This window comes from Malaclemys terrapin, chromosome 18, assembly GCF_027887155.1.
Source record: "Malaclemys terrapin pileata isolate rMalTer1 chromosome 18, rMalTer1.hap1, whole genome shotgun sequence".
NCBI lineage: Eukaryota > Metazoa > Chordata > Testudines > Emydidae > Malaclemys > Malaclemys terrapin.
The window spans coordinates 23,740,803-23,761,344 of NC_071522.1; the positions used below are offsets into that span (position 1 = coordinate 23,740,803).

The 20,542-nt window shown below is 47.9% G+C and overlaps 1 protein-coding gene across 4 annotated transcripts in view; it reads right to left on the reverse strand.

Annotated features, from left to right (window-relative positions):
- Positions 1–20,542, reverse strand: part of MTMR4 (myotubularin related protein 4) — a 113,522-nt gene that overhangs the window by 86,236 nt on the left and 6,744 nt on the right. For 3 of the 4 annotated variants that reach the window (XM_054008209.1, XM_054008210.1, XM_054008211.1), the window contains one exon: positions 13,801–13,869. The exons of the other annotated variant lie outside the window; for it this stretch is intronic. The gene's annotated coding sequence lies outside the window, so the exon portion shown is untranslated. The remainder of the gene's footprint in view (positions 1–13,800; positions 13,870–20,542) is intronic. 4 annotated transcript variants of the gene reach the window in all.

Below are 20,542 nucleotides of genomic sequence, written 5' to 3' on the forward strand. Positions count from 1 at the left end.
TAATTTGGCAGTGCACTTACTGCTGATCTGTGAGCAGGGCCGGCTTTAGGCCGATTCAGCCGATTCGGCTGAATTGGGCCCCACACCAATAGGGTCCCACGCTGCAGCTGTCCGCCCCGCCCCCAGCTCACTTCCCCCTCCTCCCCTCCCCTGCACGCCCCACCCCCTCCCCTGCAAATCAGAGATTTGCGGGAAGTCTGAGACGAAGCAGGGGCGGGCCAGCAGCACGAGGTAAGCTGGGGTGGGGGCGGGAGAAAGGCTCCGGGGAGGCGCGACCCGTTCCCGCAGGCCCCAGCGGCTCTGGCCCAGCTTGGCTCCGGCCCAGCTTGGCTCCAGCCCGGCCCCTGGGGCCCAGCTCCGGCCCGGTCCCTGCAGCTCGGGTCCCACCCCCTCCCCGGCGCGGCGGGACTCGGGTCCCCCCGTCCCCGTCCCCCCCGCGGCGCGGCGGGGCTTGGGTCCCCCCCCCCGCGGCGTGGCTCGGGTCCTGGGGGCGGGGCTTGCAGCAAGCCCTGCCCCCAGGAATCGGGCCCCGCTCTTGCTAAAGCCGGCCCTGTCTGCGAGTGTTAAAAAGGAGAACTTACTGCACAAGCAGTGCTCTAATTCAGCAGAGAGATGGGCAGTGCCGAGCACAGTGGTTCCCTTACACTCCTGCACCAGCTCTGGGGGAAACCATCCTGCCAAAGAGCAGCAAACACAACTTCCCCATTGGCCCAATGCCTTTTTGAACAGAAGTGACACACCAGAGAAGAGCAACAAGAATGATTAAAGGTCTTGAGAACATGACCTATGAAGGAAGGCTGAAAGAATTGGATTTGTTTAGTTTGGAAAAGAGAAGACTGAGAGGGGACATGATAGCAGTTTTCAGGTATCTAAAAGGGTGTCATAAGGAGGAGGGAGAAAACGTGTTCACCTTAGTCTCTAAGGATAGAACCAGAAGCAATGGGCTTAAACTGCAGCAAGGGAGGTTTAGGTTGGACATTAGGAAAAAGTTCCGAACTGTCAGGGTGGTTAAACACTGGAATAAATTGCCTAGGGAGGTTGTGGAATCTCCATCTCTGGAGATATTTAAGAGTAGGTTAGATAAATGTCTATCAGGGATGGTCTAGACAGTATATGGTCCGGCCATGAGGGCAGGGGACTGGACTCTATGACCTCTCGAGGTCCCTTCCAGTCCTAGAATCTATGAATCACCTAGGGTGAACAAACGCCCTGATTTTATAGGGACAGTCCCGATTTTTGAGTCTTTTTCTTATATAGACTCCTATTACCCCCCACCCCCGTCCCGATTCTTCACACTTGCTGTCTGGTCAGCCTAGACACACCTCAGGGTAATATCCTCCAAAGCAATGGCAGCTTGCAGAGGGGCACATGCAATTACGAGCCTGCATGTGCTGCACCATCTTTAGGTAGCCGCCAGTCATGCTGACAAATGCCAAAAAACACACTCACTCTTACAAGTGACACCAGATTTGCAGTCTGAGCAAAATGCATCCCCCACTCTGTGCCCCTGAGCAGCTGCATCGTTTTGTAATGTCCTCCAACTGGCCCCATCCATTAGCCAGGCCCTTCCCCTTGCTCTCAAATAGGTCGTGCAAAACACAGCACAGGGTGGATAAAAATCAACTTGGGGGGAGGGACAGATTTTTTTTTTTTATTTAAATTGGATTTTTTTTATTTTGCTCTTTAAGTTATAATACATTTTTCTTTCTAAAGATAAGCTATTTTTAAAAGAAAAACAAACAATTTAAACAAAATAAAGTCTAATTTAAATAAAAAATTAATCCTTTGTTTAAGAAATCATGTAGCTGTAAATGTGAAACATTTTGATAAGAGAAGTTTATGTATCCAAAACATTTACGGGTGCTTTAATAAAAATACTGTTACATGCTGTTTTGTGTTTAATTAAATGCTAGTTACCATCTTAATGCAGCTCGACACAAGTCGAGAGCAAAAAGTTAATCTAGTAAATAAGCAATATTCACCACTTTTTAACATACTAAAAATGTATGATTAATAAGGATCTGAAAATATGAAGCTACCTAATTGCTTAAATAAACATATATTGTTATAATGTACCCCCCTAGACACCAAAAGATGTACCAAATCTAGCATAAAGGCCTTATTTAGTTGTAAATCAATATGTTTTAATGGTTATATCATCAACCAATGAGAACGAACTTCTCTTTAGAAAATAACTGAAGTCCAAATGAAAACATTGATTAAAATTGGTGACTTACTGATTTCAATCAACCCAGCCTGACACAGCAAGCTTCTACCCCAAGAGAAAGACGCTCCTCATCAGCCTCGGTCCCAGGATCCTCCATCTACCTTTCAATCTTCCAAATGCACATTCCACATTCATTCTACATCTACTCAGGGAATGGTTAAACAGTTCCTTTCTCCAAGGGGGGAGGGATAGCCCAGTGGTTTGAGCATTGGCCTGCTAAACCCAGGGTTGTGAGTTCAATCCTTGAGGGGGCCATTTAGGGATTTGGGGCAAAAATCTGCCTTGGGATTGGTCCTGCTTTGAGCAAGGGGATGGACTAGATGACCTCCTGAGGTCCCTTACAACCCTGACATTCTATGATTTTAAGTGTCCAGTAAAAGGCTTATGAGCCAGAGCAGGAGAGGGTGGTAACCTGGATGGATGGTGATACCAACAATGTCCATCAATACCATTGGTGCAAAAGTTCCATTTGTCATTGTAAAAAAACAGTCCAGGCTTTATAAAGATCCTAGCATCATGAACCTTTCCCAGACTGCCCCCCATAAATAAGGTGTGATGGGTTGGATCACAGAAACCCCTTGGGGCTGCCACCTGATGTGCCAAGACTACTTCTGCCCCTGCTTTCCCTGCCAGCTCGGGACTTCAGCACCCTGTCTTGCTGAGCCAGACACACGCGTCTGCACCAACACAGACCCAGACCCAGGGTCTGAATTACTTGCCCCACAGCTGCAGGCTTAACCTGAAAGCTGCTTACGGAAATGTTCTTATTTTTAACACTCAGATGCCCAACTCCCAGTGGGGTCTAAACCCAAATAAATCCATTTTACCCTGTATAACGCTTATGCAGTGTAAACTCATAAATTGTTCGCCCTCTATAACACTGATAGAGATTCACAGCTGTTTGCCCCCCCCCCCCCCCCGGTATTAATACATACACTGGGTTAATTAATAAGTAAAAAGTTATTTTATTAAATACAGAAAGTAGGATTTAAGTGATTCCAAGTAGTAACAGACAGAACAAAGTGAATTACCATGTAAAATAAAATAAAACATGGAAATCTAAGTCTAATACAGTAATACGACTGAGTACAGATAAAAACCCTCACCAGTAAGCTTCCTTTTACAGACCAGTCTTCTTCTAGTCTGGGTCCAGCAATCACTCACACCCCCTGTGGTTACTGTCCTTTGTTCCAGTTTCTTTTAGATATCCTTGGGGTGGAGAGGCTCTCTCTTTAGCCAGCTGAAGACAAAATGGAGGGGCCTCCCATGGGCTTAAATAGACTCTCTCTTGTGGGTGGAGACCGCCCTCCTCTCTCCTATGCAAAGTCCAGCTCCAAGATGGAGTTGTGGAATCACCTGGGCAAGTCACATGTCCATGCATGACTCAGTTTTTACAGGCAGAAGCCATTGCCCACATGGTATCTTGAATGTCTCCATGAAGACTTCTTATGTGGATTGGATCAGCACTCTGTCTTGGGCCAGTATGAGCCAGCTGCTTGGCCGGCCCTGGGATCAGCCACACTAGCCGCTGCAGAAATCACAGAAAGTCATGGAATCTGTGACTTCCATGACCTCTGGGACAGACACAGCGCCCTACCCATAAATATTGGTGAACTTTCCATGGTGATCAACCAGGCCTTGCAGCACCATGGAGAAATATACTTTCCTGTTGAACTCCAAGGCCTGGTGCCAGAGGCAAAGAATAGGCAGGTGGCCCCAATACAATTTGGGAACCATATCTGCGCAGACCTGTTAATAACCACCTGTGCATTGCCCAGTCTTGTGATCTGGGGGTCAGAGTTTAGGCCCGAAGGGACCACTAGATCATCTAGTCTGACCCCCCATATATCATAGACTAACAACGCCACCCGCACAGTGAACCCAACAACCAAAATAAGAGCAGAGTATTACAACTCACAGGAGACTGAACGATTACATGCCACAGGCAGAAAATAGACAGGACTGAGGTATACCATTGTTAGAGCCCCCGCTAGTGGCAGGGAAATGATGGCGTGAAATGTACCCAGATAATCCTGCCAAGTGACAAGCTGCAGAGGAAGGTAAAAGATCCCTAAGGTCACTGTCAATCCGACCTGGGAAAATTCCTTCCCAACCCCACATAGGGTGACCAGTTAGACCCTGAGCCCATAATCAAGCCCAGGCAGCAGACCCTGCTTGATAGTAGTGCACACTTCCATGACAAAAACCCCACCAGTTGGTCTACCAACATCAAACCGGTTAGCTACTGACCAGTAGCAATCATGGGTGACAAGCTTCCAGATGGCAACAGCCACATGCTTCTCCACGCTGTGGGCAGCTCTCATGTAGGTGTCCTGCGATGGTAGTTCCAGGAAGAGCTCTGCACAGATCACTAGGAAAGTGGCTTTTGACATCCTGATGTTCTGCCACCACTGCTGGTCACCCCAGTCTGCAGCATTATCCTTTCCTACCACAAGTGCCAGCGGACTAATCCCAAAAGTGGTGCTCCATGGCGTCAAGCTGCTTCAAGAAAAGATTGAGCTAGTTCTACTTGATTTCAGCATCCACCTTCTCAGGTGCCCTTATCACTCTGGTTCTAAATTCGTGCAATGATTTCAGACATGCTCGCAGCAGCCTGTTTATATTCATCACCATGAGGATCGCAGCAATCGCAAAGATTTCCTTCATGCTGCCAGACAGCAAACCCCGGATGGAGGATGGAATGAAAGAAGAAGAATCATGGAAATTATTTAACCTTAAGTCCCAGAATTCCATTGTCTTCTGGTAGGTCTCCCACAAGGTGCAGCACAAAAGTGCATATAGCAGAACACACATAGCACAACAGCCGAGCAATGCATCATGGGATGTCTGATCAGAATGCTGAGCACTTGTTTTGAAACATCACAGTGCTGTCTGGCTGCAATGATACCAGGCTAAAATATCTCAGCGGTGGGATACCAATGAAACGTAGTGCACTGCTCTCACAACCCTTGTTGCAGCTCACTAAATGTGGATACACAAAACCCACAGCATGTTTCCCAACATGCCCTTATTCTAGAGAGCTAATCCCTGCAGATGAAAAAGCACAGAGCGTCTCAGGCCTGGTCTACACTATGACTTTAACTCGGACTTAGCAGCGTTAAATCAAATTAACCCTGCACCCGTCCACACAACGAAGCCATTTATTTCGAAATAAAGGGCTCTTAAAATTGATTTCTGTACTCCACCCCGACGAGCGGAGTAGCACCAAAATAGATATTGGCCGCAATTCGATGGTAGTGGCCTTTGGGAGCTATCCCACATAGCACCATTGTGACCGCTCTGGACAGCCATCTGAACTCGGATGCACTGGCCAGGTAGAGAGGAAAAGCCCCGCGAACATTTGAATTTTATTTCCTGTTTGCCCAGCGTGGAGAGCACAGGTGACCACAGAGAGCTCATCAGCACAGGTAACCATGCAGGCCAATAATCGAAAAAGAGCACCAGCATGGACCGTACGGGAAGTACTGGATCTGATCGCTATATGGGGAGAGGATTCAGTGCTATCAGAACTTCGGTCGAAAAGACGAAATGCCAAAACTTTTGAAAAAAATCTCCAAGGGCATGATGGAGAGAGGCCACAATAGGGACTCAGATCAGTGCCGCGTGAAAGTCAAGGAGCTCAGACAAGCCTATCAAAAAACAAAGGAGGCAAACGGTTGCTCCGGGTCAGAGCCGCAGACATGCCGCTTCTACGCCGAGCTGCATGCAGTTCTAGAGGGGGCCGCCATCATTACCCCACCTCTGACCGTGGATTCCGAGGCGGGGATAATATCATCAGCTACAACTGAGGATTCTGCGGACGGGGAAGAGGAGGAGGATGACGAGCTTGCGGAGAGCACTCAGCACTCCGTTCTCCCCAACAGCCAGGATCTTTTTCTCAGCCTGACTGAAGTACCCTCCCAACCCAGTATCCAAGACCACGACCCCATGGAAGGGACCTCAGGTGAGTTTACCTTTTAAAATAAAAAACTTGTTTTAAAAGCAAGCGTTTTTTAATGATTACTTTGCCCTAAGGACTTGGGATGCATTTGCGGCCAGTACAGCTGCTGGAAAAGTCTGTTAACGTGTCTGGGGATGGAGCGGAAATCCTCTAGGGACATCTCCATGAAGCTCTCCTGGAGGTACTCCAAAAGCCTTCCCACGAGGTTTCTGGGCAGTGCAGCCTTATTCCATCCTCCATGGTAGGACACTTGACCACGCCATGCTTGCAGCAAGTAATCTGGTATCATTGCATGACAAAGCCTGGCAGCGTATGGTCCCGGTGTTTGCTGGCATTCAAGCAACATCCGTTCTTTATCTCGCTGTGTAATCCTCAGGAGAGTGATATCGCTCATGGTAACCTGGTTGAAATACGGGAATTTAATTAAGGGAACAGAGGTGGCCGTTCCTACTGGGCTGTTTGCCTGTGGCTGAAAATAAATCCTTCCCTGCAGTTAGCCAAGGGGGGGGGATTGGCCCAGACCTTTTTGTGTTTGGTTAGCAGGGATCTTCCCTGACACCAGCCACGCGGTGGGGGGAGGGGTAAAGCGATCATCCAGAGAATTGGATGGGGCGGGGGGGTTAGTTTGTTTTCTGCTGCTGAAGGTTAACAGGAAAACCGCAGCACTCAACGGGCTTTGCTTGGTATGTGGGAAAGGAGGGCGCAGAAGCCGAAAGACAATGGCTTACCATGGCCGTATGCAAGCCGAATTCTGTTGCCCGGACCTGCATCTGTGATCTCTTGCAGCAAAGCCACAGGCGCTCAATATTAAGAGGCAAAATGCAACCTTGCACAGAAATCACATGTGCTATGTAATGTGAATAGTGTTGGTCACCGTGAAAGAGTATAAGCATTGTTCTGCAAAATGTATCTTTTTAAAAAATTCTCTCCTTTTTTCCCCTCCCTCCAGCAGCTGCAAATTTTTCAAGCCTCCCTCCCCCATCCCGAAGGCTATCTCAGATAAGGCGTCGGAAAAAGAAGACGTGAGATGAGATGTTCGCAGAAATCATGGAATCCACCCGCAGTGAAAGAGCTCATCTGAATGAGTGGAAGGACACAGTTTCAAAATATAGGAAAGAAGCCAGTGAACGTGAGGACAGGAGGGACCAACGTGAGGACAGAAGGGACCAACGTGAGGAGAGGAGAGACGCTCGAGATGAGAGGTGGCGGCAGGAAGATCAGAGGAGGCACTCCCAGCTCAGCTCTGCCCATAGTCCCAATGCAGTTTAAAATGCTGACATCCTGAATGGCTTATCTCCCAGACAGAAAGAAAACAAATTGCGGGGGGGGGGGGGGAGGACACACCTTACAGAGGTACTGCCATGTCTGCTCAGTGGGGAAAGGGAGCAGAAAGGCGGGGGCAATGAGGGAGCAGAGTCCCTGGCATGGGGAGGGGACAATGGGGCAATGGTATAGAGGGAGGAGGGCATGGGAAACAGAATCCTTTGCATGCACAGAGCCCCTGGCAAGCAGAGAGAAGGAGCACTCTGGTATAGGAGATAGGGCAATGGGGGGGGGCACAGAGATGCTGGGATGGGGGGCAGGCTTGCAGGGAATCCTTGAAATATAAAGGGATGAGGGGTGCTTGTGGGGAAGAATGCAGAGATACAAGGAGCCCCTGGTGCGCACGGGGAGCTTGGCAAAGAAGTCTATGACACCCTCGTTTGAATAATGATCAGATCCCAGTTATTTAAGAGCTCTAGATAGCAAACAGCTTCTCTGAACAATCCTCCCCTAGAGCACAGGGACTTCAGCTCTAGTAGCAGAGACGCATACAGCACTTCCCCTTCCTTTTTCCCCGGACACGGGAGTGGGGAACGAGAGAAAGAAAAAGACCCTCTAGCAGCACAGTGCTGAGACACGGGTGACCAATGCCTCTGGGAAAGGCACCGCTTACTGAGCTCCCACATCTCCGCACGCAGACAGGTGTCCTCAGGTGGAGGGTACATCTCCACTGCAAAGAGACGCAGCCACGCGTCTCAGAGCCCGGGTCAGCTGACTCAGGCTCGCACCACGGAGCTAAAAATAGCAATGTAGACATATCCCCCGGGGCTGGAGCCTGGGCTCTGAGATCCTCGCTGGGTTTCAGAGACCAGGCGCTAGCCAATGTGGGAACATCTACACTGCTATTTTTAGCCCCACAGCACAAGTCAGTTTACCCAGGCTCTGGGGATCGCTGCTGCTGGGTTTTTTGGTTTTGCAGTTTAGACATACCCTAAGAGAAACCTAGATTTCCAAGGGAGGACCTGCTTATATCAGCACAGGATTTGGAAGCCTCAGCAGGGCAGACTCAACCCTTCTTCCTTCTCTGGTATGGACCCCAAATCCCATGTAGTTTCCTTGGTACTGGTAAGATGAAACTTTAAAAACCACAGTCCCGCCCACTCTGCATGAACATAAACCCCCATGCCCCTGGGTGCAAGAGAAGGGTTTCCCATGAGTCCTTGGTCGAATTGTCCCTTCCTGGCATTGGTGTGCAGAGATGGCGCGCACTGGCTGCTACTCTCCAACCCACAAGTGGCTGACTTTGTCTAGTGTTTGCAGTGCATTTGAGGTCCTTTGGGGAGAGAAGACTGCTATAAAAATGCACGCTGTCTTAGGAGGAAGACAAGGAGCATTAGGAGCTTGTAAATTCCATTACCCAACAGACTACCTGCTCCTGTGTGCCAGGCAGTTGCCCTCACCGCCACAGGGCTGGTCACTGAGCACTTGGAGACAGCGTGGTGTGAACATCAGACACCTGCCTTTCATCTAGGAGCATAACAGAACAACGCACACAGCAAGAATGCAGAAAGCCTTGACAAGTCAGGGGCCAGGAGCTAGACTGAAGGGTTAATACACTCCAGAGATTCCAGGATTCTGCCTACGACTCAATGCAAGCTCAAGCACTGAACTATGGGATGCACCACTAGCCGGACTCCACTCAGGCCAGAACTCAGCAGAGGCTCGCCAGGTTATGGGTAAGGGCCTTGGGAATGAAAAACGGAGCACTGCACTGCGGAGTGGAGGGATTCCCGCATGGACAGGACACACAGCTACCTGGCTGGGACTCAGAGCCAGGTGCTGCCAGCACAGTCACTGGGGTCACACTGCCTTTTTCAGTGCAGGAGCAAGCAGAAAGGCAGCAGAGAATATGGCAACATGTGCCGCCAAGGCTACAACCCTATATAAAGCAAGAGACAAGACAGAGTCACAAGCAAAGCTCCAGCTTAAAGCTCCAAGAAGGAACAAGCCTGGGCTCTCCTAGAGCTACAGAGGAGGAATGGAGCACTGCATGACACTAATTACCCTGGTGCTCTGCTATAGAGGGACAAGGCATTCAGCAGAAAGGGAGCAGCATCTAAAACAGACTTCCTACACCTGTGGGAGAGTCCCCTGAACCCCAGCTCTCAATGCACACTGCTCTCCCATGCCTCAGGGCATTTACAGTGCCCCCTCAACACACAGCCCCCTCCCCAGGATAGCAGCAGTGCCCTAATGCATCCCGCACGCTACCAACGGGGCAGATTCGATGACTCCAACATACAGGCCTGCATCCCATAGGTGCACAAACAACTTCCCAGGTCTGTAGCCACCATGCCTAAGTGGACAGGCTCTGCTTAGCGGTGGGAAGGCTGGGAGAGCTCCCCCAGAACAGTTTGAAATGCCAGGTTCAGTAGCCTGCCTTTTATAAAAACTTACAACATTTCAGAGCAAAAAGTTTACACCAAAAAATGTAAGTGCCCCGATGGCACTGATGTGGGATTGTGTGTGGAGGCAGCAGCAGCACATGGCAAGCTAGGCCCTGCTCCAGTACCACATGCACACTGAGCCCAGCCCAGCCACCATGCCCCCAGGTGCTTGGCATCTCCTAGCAGATGCCCACAGTGCCTTGCCTCGTCATAGAATCATAGAATATCAGGGTTGGAAGGGACCTCAGGAGGTCATCTAGTCCAACCCCCAGCTCAAAGCAGGACCAACCCCAACTAAATCATCCCAGCCAGGACTCTGTCAAGCCTGACCCTATAAACTTCTAAGGAAGGAGATTCCACCACCTCCCTAGGTAACCCATTCCAGTGCTTCACCACCCTCCTAGTGAAAAAAAGTTTTTCCTCATATCCAACCTGAACCTCCCCCACTGCAACTTGAGACCATTGTTCCTTGTTCTGTCATCTGCTACCACTGAGAACAGTCTAGATCTATCCTCTTTGGAACCCCCTTTCAGGTAGTTGAAAGCAGCTATCAAATCCCCCCTCATTCTTCTCTTCTGCAGACTAAACAATCCCAGTTCCCTCAGCCTCTCCTCATAAGTCATGTGCTCCAGCCCCCTAATCAATTTTGTTGCCCTCCGCTGGACTCTTTCCAATTTTTCCACATCCTTCTTGTAGTGCGGGGCCCAAAACTGGACACAGTACTCCAGATGAGGCCTCACCAATTTCGAATAGAGGGGAATGATCACATCCCTCGATCTGCTGGCAATGCCCCTACTTATACAGCCCAAAATGCCGTTAGCCTTCTTGGCAACAAGGACACACTGTTGACTCATATCCAGCTTCTCGTCCACTGTAACCCTAGGTCCTTTTCTGCAGAACTGCTGCCTAGCCACTAGGTCTCTAGTCTGTAGCAGTGCATGGGATTCTTCCGTCCTAAGTGCAGGACTCTGCACTTGTCCTTGTTGAACCTCATCAGATTTCTTTTGGCCCAATCCTCCAATTTGTCTAATTCGTCCACCACGTGCCTGAGCTGTGAACAAGACAATAGCTTCCATCTTTAAAAAAAAAAAGATATAAAATTCTATCCAGCTTTGTCACATGAACACTCACGTATGCCATGTCACCACTGCATTGACAGCACTAGTCACACACACAGCCAGAGCATTAGGAGAGTACGAGTGTGTGTGTGTGCGCGTGTGTGTAAATACACGCCCCCCTCTCTCTCTCTCTCACACACACACACACCCCTGAGTACTGGGAGAAAGTTATTAAAATAATAAGACTTTTAAAAGCATTTTTAGGAAGCCTCTGCCAAACTTTCCATCACTCCCAGCTAGAGAGCAGAGTGGTGCTGAAAAGGTCCAACACTTTAAAAAGGTCATGATAGCAAAAGCATGAAGTCACTGAACCATTTTTGCTTAAACTTTCCAAACACAAAACAAAAGCAAGAGTAACAGAGCCCCAAACCCTTGCCCAGAGAACAGGCCTGAAAATTTTCAGCTCAAAAAGAGAAAGATTGACAAAGTCAAAGCAACTGAACTGTCCAGTTTTGGTCCCCACACTACAAGAAGGATGTGGAAAAATTGGAAAGAGTCCAGCGGAGGGCAACAAAAATGATTAGGGGTCTGGAGCACATGACTTATGAGGAGAGGCTGAGAGAACTGGGATTGTTTAGTCTCCAGAAGAGAAGAATGAGGGGGGATTTGATAGCAGCCTTCAACTACCTGAAGGGGGGTTCCAAAGAGGATGGAGCTCGGCTGTTCTCAGTGGTGGCAGATGACAGAACAAGGAGCAATGGTCTCAAGTTGCAGTGGGGGAGGTCCAGGTTGGATATCAGGAAAAACTATTTCACTAGGAGGGTGGTGAAACACTGGAATGCGTTACCTAGGGAGGTGGTGGAGTCTCCTTCCTTGGAGGTTTTTAAGGCCCGGCTTGACAAAGCCCTGGCTGGGATGATTTAGCTGGGAATTGGTCCTGCTTTGAGCAGGGGGTTGGACTAGATGACCTCTTGAGGTCCCTTCCAACTCTGATATTCTATGATTCTATGATTCTATGAACAAGAGCTTTAAAATGGAATGCTTAGGCCACTTTAACGGCAGCTGTCGCTAAGTACTCCAATGACAACGAGTGAGTAATAGGTATACGTCGAGTTTGCTAGATTGAACAAGACGACAATTTCATCTTCGAATGCAGAAATGTACGAAAAAGGACATCTCTAAGGGAGAGGCGAGTAACTTGACACCTTCAAAATATGACCATACAGGCAAATCACTTTCTCGCCTCTAAAGATATGACCCCCTGCAGAGCAAGAAGCTTACGGAATGTCCCCAAGAAAAACGAGAGCAAAGCTGCAAAAGAAAGCAATAACAAGGCCTATGCCAGCGATACAGGCAGGGAGGAATTTGTTTGGTTCTGCGTTTTCTGTATCACATTAACACCATTATCTCCCTTAAGAGGAGCCAGGTACCACTTTCAAGTCCAACACCAGACAAAACATTCAAGTCTGTAGAAAAAGAAAATGAACAGCAAGAAAATCCCATGTAAAAAACCAGTGTCCTGAAAGTCACATCCCAAAATAAAGCAAAGCTTTTGGGGGCAATGGGAGAGATTTTCCAACTCTACCTTGGAAACAAGCTCAGGAGCAGGGTACAAAGCGGGATTCCCTGCTGGAGACTGAATTCAAAGAGTAACTATTGGAAAGACGTAGGAAGGGGATCATTCATTTGTTTTGCAGATGTCTATAACGGAAACAGCTCCAAGGCAGGCCGTGGTGCAATCTTGTCTCCAGTCAAGGCACCCTTGATCTGGCCTTCAGTTTCAAGCCAGCCAGGTGACATGGTCCTCTCAATAACAGCGTGGGCCAGCAAACTAGTGTCAGATGAAAAAGAGCAGCGTGGACTTTCCTGGGGACCTAGTCCTCTCCAAACAGGCCTCCAAGAACCTTTGGACTCTGGCCGTACAGAGAAGGGTCTCCCTGCAATGGGCATGCAGTTGTGGGAAGAACATAGGCAGGACAATAGACTCTAACGCTGCCTTGGAAAGTAACCTCACATGAACCCACACTAATATCACGTTGTTGTAAAACCTAGTCTAAGGCAGGTCAGTGTCTTGGGCCTGAAGCTCATGCTGTGAGGTAAAAATCATTGGCATCAGGACAGTGACCTTCCATATAAGAAATGTAAATCTCAGAAACCAAACAGTTCAGATGGAAAGTACACATTTCACTCCTTGTTTTTGGTATCAAACATTAGTATTATACTGCCCAGCTGGGGCCAAGAAGAAGTACAAGAAAGTCTATAACAAGTAATCTAAGTAGCCCCGGACAGGCATCAAAATGCATTACTATTTATAAGCCAATCATCTGATCCTCCTAAGAGACACCCTATCCCTTTAGACTCTCCTGCAGAGGACTTGGGAGGGGAGGAAGGGGGATGTTTCTCTAGATACATGTTCTTTATTAACTCAGTAGAAGCCAAATCCAATCTTGCAAAAGATAATGTACTTCAGCCATCAATGGACAGCCATGATAGCTCTCCCGCATATGGGGGAAAACTGAGTATTAGTTTAGTTGCTGGGGACGTTAAGTTGGAAAGCATAGGAAATAGGAAAGTCTGTCAACACACTGAATGCTAGATTGTGCATTTGCTCCTAGCTCCTAATATGAAGCAGTGCATAGCAGTGCTGTTCCAAGAGAAGCCCTGAGAAAGAACTGCAAAGGAATAGGTGATATCAGAGGGGAACAAATGAAAAACTTACATAGATTTGTTTCTTGTTTGGTAATAGGGTGGACTTCTTTTTGAAGGGGTTATGGGCATCTTTATTTATTAGGTTCATGTATTAGTGGAAAAGTAGTAATACATAAAACAAGTATTAAGCACTACCTTTTGAGACTTCGATTCTTCTGTGGTTGTAGATGTCTCTAAACTTATTCTACAAAGGCTGACATTTTCCTGCAAACAGAAGTAAAAATTTCATAGTGAAAAACTATGCATTGAAATCCAGAGAAGTACTTTCAACAAAGGCAATACCCATCTCTTTGATTTAGTTTCTTCCCTCAATAACTACAAGCAAGGAAGGGAGAGATTTTTGTAGACTTTTTTGTAATTATTTGTTACCTTTTAATTATCTGAGAGGCACTCAGATACTACCAAGGTGAGCATCACATATGATTAGATGGAACAAAGATTTCATTTCCACTTGGTACTATAATTTTTTCTAGTTAAAAGTAGTTGTGTGTTAACTTTCAATTCTTTATTTTCATGCAAGGAAATGTGCATGAATTTCTAATGAAGACAAACTGCACACTGCCCTGAGAAATGGTGCTCTGAGCTCTGGCATCTTTTTTCTGTATCTTCAGCCCAGTACTTGCAAGTGCTTTGGAGGATAGGATTAAAATTCAAAATGTTCTGGACAAACTGGAGAAATGGTCTGAAGTAAACAGGATGAAATTCAATCAGGACAAATGCAAAGTACTCCACTTAGGAAGGAACAATCAGTTGCACACATACAAAATGGGAAATGACTGCCTAGGAAGAAGTACTGCGGAAAGGGATATGGGGGTCATAGTGGATCACAAGCTAAATATGAGTCAACAGTGTAAGGCTGTTGCAAAAAAAGCAAGCATCCTTCTGGAATATATTAGGAGTATTGTAAGAAAGGCACTAGAAGTAATTTTTCCGCTCTACTCCGCGCTGATTAGGCCTCAACTGGAGTATTGTGTCCAGTTCTGGGCGCCACATTTCAGGAAAGATGTGGACAAATTGGAGAAAGTCCAGAGAAGAACAACAAAAATGATTAAAGGTCTAGAAAACATGACCTACGAGGGAAGATTGAAAAAATTGGGTTTGTTTGGTCTGGAGAAGAGAAGACAGAGAGGACATGATAACAGTTTTCAAGTATAAAAAAGGTTGTTAGAAGGAGGGGGGAGAAAAACTGTTCTTCTTAACCTCTGAGCAGGGGCTGGGGCACATGACTTACGAGGAGAAGCTGAGGGAACTGGGATTATTTAGTCTGCAGAAGAGAAGAGTGAGGGGGGATTTGATAGCAGCGTTCAACTATTTGAAGGGGGGTTCCAAAGAGGATGGAGCTCGGCTGTTCTCAGCGGTGGCAGATGACAGAACAAGGAGCAATGGTCTCAAGTTGTAGTGGAGGTGGTCTAGATTGGATATTAGGAAACACTATTTCACTAGGAGGGTGGTGAAGCACTGGAATGTGTTACCTAGGGAGGTGGTGGAATCTCTATCCTCAGAGGCTTAAGTTGAAGCAAGGGCGGTTTAGGTTGGACATTGGGAAAAACTTCCTAACTGTCAGAGTGGTTAAGCACTGGAACAAACTGGCTAGGGAGGTTGTAAAATCTCCATCATTGTCCAACCTGCTCTTAAAAATCCCCAAACACCTATCAGGGATGGTCTAGATAATACTTAGTCCTGCCTTGAGTGCAGGGGACTGGACTAGATGACCTCTTGAGGTCCCTTCCAGTTCTATGATCCTACTCACAGCAGGCCACTCCCCTGTAGGGCACTGGAATATAAAGTTGAGGTCAGGATGGTCTTGCTTTAAGGGGGAGAGACCAGAAGCACTCTCAGGAAGAAGATGTCCCAAGAGAACACTCATTGTGCTCATAATAATGGAGATAGAGTTATAACCTACATGATCACAAAAGTGCATGGGTTACCCACATAATGGTTCTGGATGCTAGCCCAGGGAATCACAAACCATTTTGTTGGGAGTCCCTGAACACAGCCATACCAATCCACCCTCCACAAAAGCCAGGGATAAGGAGCCATTCTCTGAAGAGCCCCACATGTAGTAACCTTCCCCCGGCACTACCACCGGCTGCCGCTGTGATGCAGCAGCACAGAATGCGGTCTTGGGGAGCGAGACAGCCAAGGAGAGGGCAGCTTGAGCTGGGGCGGGGGCTCAGGATCCACCCAAAGGGGCAGTTGGGAAAAAAACCTGTTAGAACAGGAGAACAATCTCAATGCTGAGCTAGCGGATGAACGGGAGCCTGGGTAGGAGGTGAGGTGATAAGAGAAGAACAGGACAATAAAAGTAGGAGATTAGGAAGTGAGAAAGAGGAAAGAAACAAAATAGCAATGGTTTCAGGTCAGGAGAAACAGGTACTATTGGAGAAGGGAAGTAGAGGGAAATAAAATCTACAGCAGGGGTCGGCAACCTTTCCGAAGTGGTGTGCCGAGTCTTCATTTATTCACTCTAATTTAAGGTTTTGCGTGTCAGTAATACATTTTAACGTTTTTAGAAGGTCTCTTTCTATAAGTCTATAATATATAACTAAACTACTGTTGTATGTAAAGTAAATAAGGTTTTTTTAAATGTTTAAGAAGCTTCATTTAAAATTAAAATTAAAATGCAGAGCCCCCCGGACCGGTGGCCAGGACCCGGGCAGTGTGAGTGCCACTGAAAATCAGCTCACCTGTCGCCTTCGGCACGCGTGTCATAGGTTGCCTACCCCGATCTACAGACTTACCAGAGACAGAGCATCAGGGGGGAAAACGGAAAGAAAATCATTGGTGAAAAGGGGAATTGATCAAAAAGCTGTGTTAGATGAAAACAGATCCTGAAAACAGTAAATGAAAAGCCCACCCACAAAGGACCCAACGTGAGTGAGCAGAGAGAATGACAGTCTGAACATCTGTTGAAGGACTACAGTTCAAAGGTGCCTAATGGACAAGTGAGGGCCCACAAAGCAAAGAAACCCCACTTGTGGATAAACTCGGTAGAAAGAGGTACAGCCCCAGGAACATCGAATCCAAGGAGCACTTCAAGCCAAAGAGAGGCAAAGAACAGGACAGCAAGAGCGGAGCTGGACTTAGAGTGAAGGAGAGGAAGAGTTTCTTCTTGGAAGTGACAGTAAGAAGTGAGGTTTTTACTCACGAAAGCTTATGCCCAAATAAATCTGTTAGTCTTTAAGGTGCCACCAGACTCTTTGTTGTTTTAGTCTATGGTAATCTCTTTTGTTCTTGGTAACAACAATGCATTTGGTACTAACTGCACAGCATGTCCAAGCACACAAAAGGTTAACGAGTTGGTAACCTATAGTTTATTATCGTAAGTAGTAAGTCTTTGGTAATGTTCTATATTATCTATGCTCCTGGTAAAAGTTTGGGGGTTTCCCTTAGAAAGTTATAAAAATTTCAAATTATCCCTTTTGTTGTGGTTTGCCTCTCCTCACAGTTAACATAGCCAAGCCGGGTCACCACACAACCACTTATCAGTTCTACAAAATGCACCTGGGGGGGAAAACAAAACGGGCGGAGCGTTTTGTGGGACAGAGGCAAAGATGCAAGTTGGAGTCCCTTTGACCTCAGAAGCAACATTCCTGTAAGACTCCTGTAAGGTACTGGGTGGAGTTGCGGCTCCTAACATATTGCTCAAATTCCTCCCTCAGAGATGGGCCAGAGACTTCAGCTTGCTGGAGGGCTTCACTACACATGCTGACAAAAAGACCTCCTCCCAGCTAGGGTACAAAGCTGCAGCAAAACATGAGATTTAGAAGACGTGGCTAAATAACTCCAGCAGTGGGGTGACACAGCTCTGGAAACTTACTTACCCATCCTGCCCTCCTCAGAGCATTACATACATTTTCACTTTTATCAGTGAAAGTTAGAGTGCTCATTGCTGCAAACAAACACTGATTTACAAACCCCTTTAATTAGATGTACCGGACTAGTGCCTGTACAAGTTAGTTTTCCGATAGCTCCCTATCTTTATACTACCCTCCTTACTCTCTCCCGGGAAGGCCCTGAAAGCTCTCTCGACAATGAGAAAACTAGTAATTAAGCAGATTTCAAATCAGATTGACAAAAAAGCACCCTTACCACTTAGGACTTCACATGCCTCGATATAAACCAAGCAAATACATCATAAGGTAGTAAATCAGGAAGCCACAGCAACTCAAAACACCCAACAGCCATTCATAAACACCTGAAGTACATAATTCCTCGCTTAACGTTGTAGTTATGTTCCTGAAAAACGTGACTTTGAGTGAAACGATGTTAAGCAAATCCAATTTCCCCATAAGAATTAATGTAAATAGGGGGGGTTAGGTTCCAGGGAATTTTTTTTTGCCAGACAAGAGGCATTATATACATTTTAAACAAGGAATTTAATACTACACTGGGGGGGGGGGGGGGAGGAGTCATGTGCACGTGCTGTGTGTTTACACACGTATATACAGTGCTATAGTTGGGAGGTGCCCCTGCCTTACCCCACACAGGCACAGCCCACTGGCACTGGAAATGAGGCAGGCAAGGAGGCTGAAGGTGCTGTAGGCTAGGAGAAGCAACCCACCACCCGCCCACTTCCCTCCTTCCCCGAAGCCCCCATCCTTGACCTGCCTCTCCTCCCCCCACATCCTCCCCCTTTACTTCCCACGCTGCGTCCTTGCTCCTCTCCGCCCCCAAAGGCCGCAAGGCAGCTGATTGCCCCTGGCAGGAGACAGGGGAGGGAGGGAGAGCCTGCACTCTGAGTCCTCGCTCCTCCCCCCTTCCTCCTGCCTGGGGCAATCAGTTGGCTTGAGGTGTTTATGGGGGGAGGAGCGAGGACTCAGCGCGCAGGCTCCCCTTCCCTCCCCCCAGCCTCCTGCCCAGGGCAATCAGCTGGCTTGCAGCATTCGGGAGGGAGGGGGAACCTGCGCACCGAGTCCTCCCTCCTCCCCCCTCCCTCCTGCCCCCGAAACGCCGCAAGACAGCTGATTGCTGTGGGCGGGGGGGGGGGTAGGGGTGGAGGGGGAAGTGCTGATCTGCGGGGTCTGCCGGCAGGCGGGAGGCGCTGTGGGGAGTGGGGCGCGAAGGGAGGCTGCCAGCTGTGGAGAAAGCAGGCAGCCAAACAACGTAAGAGTGGAGCAGTGCACAACTTTAAATGAGCATGTTCCCTGATTGATCAGCAACGTAACAACGAAACAACGTTAACTGGGACGACTTAAAGTGCGGAGTTACTGTATCAGATAAACTGGCAAAAAAGTCGTCTCCAAACCAAATCCCCAGCCTCAGATGTTAGCCACAAGCTGCTCCAGACCATCCCTCCACATTGGGGAGTTCGTGGCCAGGCATCCGCAGCAGCCACATACTTCTAGTCAAGAGGGAGAATGACCTGTTGCCTCAGATACTTTGTCAATTAAACAGATGGACTCAGGCCAATGACAGCATAGGGAATCCACAAACACCTTGACAAACCTACGAGGTCAACGTAGGTCACTGCCAGAATCATCTACTGAAGCAGATCGGCGCAGCAAGCGCACATCATGGACCTCCCCAGAGAGGCAGTAGCAAGTGGCTTCCAAGAGGGGCTTGCACACAAGAGATGGTAACCAGCCAGTCCACTTAAAGCAACTTCCCAATAGAGGTAGGAAGAGGAGGAATGTTTTAACCATTGTATTACTTTGGGAAGGAGGGGAGGTAAGGAAAGACAAATATGTCCCTACTATAAGATTCTTCAAACACCACAGGAGTATGTAAAGAGAGAGCAACAGTGCCAAAGTCAACCAGGCCTTTACAGCAACTGTACAATGGCCAACATGCTGCTTCCCTTAAACTGGGCTGACTACATGAGATTGATCAAACCTGTCAGTGTCAAAGTACAGCATCCCAAGGGGTCTGAAAGGCTGTCAATCAATATAAATGACAGTCAGGGTTCAGGCCTTCATTTCAATTTAGAAATCCTACCCAACTGAAATGGAAGAGAAGTTACCTTATTAGCATGACAAACTCTACAGATGGTGGTGCCCAGATACTACATATAACAGTGGCCAAAATTACTGCCCCTCCGAGCTACACACTATAATCTTTAGAAGTTCGAGAGCCGCAAGACACACACAACCTGCCCTGAGGAGCAGTACTTGCTGGGGTGAGGGGCTTCTGCCTTGATGTCCCCCTCCCCCTGAGCTAAAGTCCTTAACCCCCGCACCTGCAGGGTAGAAGCCCCGATCTCCCCACCACGCTGCCGCAGGGCAGAAGCCCCAAGCTCCCCCCTGCCTAGTCTTGTAGGCAGAGAATGGGTGGGGTGCTTTGGGGGCTCCAAGAGCTGCACTTTTAACTGCTCACAAGCCACAGTTTAGCCACGCCTGACATAAGAATGATGCCCAGACTGGGTCAAATCAAAGATCCATCTAGCCCAGCCTCCTGTCTTCTGATAGGGGCCAATGCCAGGTGCCGCAGAGGGAATGAACATCATCCAGTGATCCATCCCCTGTCGCCCATTCCCTGCTTCTGGCAAAGAGAGGCTAGGAACACCACCACCCTTGCCCATTGTGGCGAACAGTCATTGATGGACCTATCCTCCGTGAACTTATCTAGTTCTTTTTTGAACCCCGTTCTAGTCTTGGCCTTCACAACATCCTCTGGCAAAGAGTTCCACAGGTTGACTGTGCGTTGTGTGAAGAAATACTCCTTTTGTTTGTTTTAAACCTGCTGCCTATTAATTTCATTTCGTGACCCGTACTTCTTGTGTTATGAGTAAATAACACTTCCCTATTCACTTTCTCCACACCAGTCATGATTTTATAGACCTCTATCATAACCCCCTTAGTCATCTCTTTTCCAAGCTGAAAAGTCCCAGTCTTATTAATCTCTCCTCATATGGAAGCTGTTCCATACCCCCAACCAT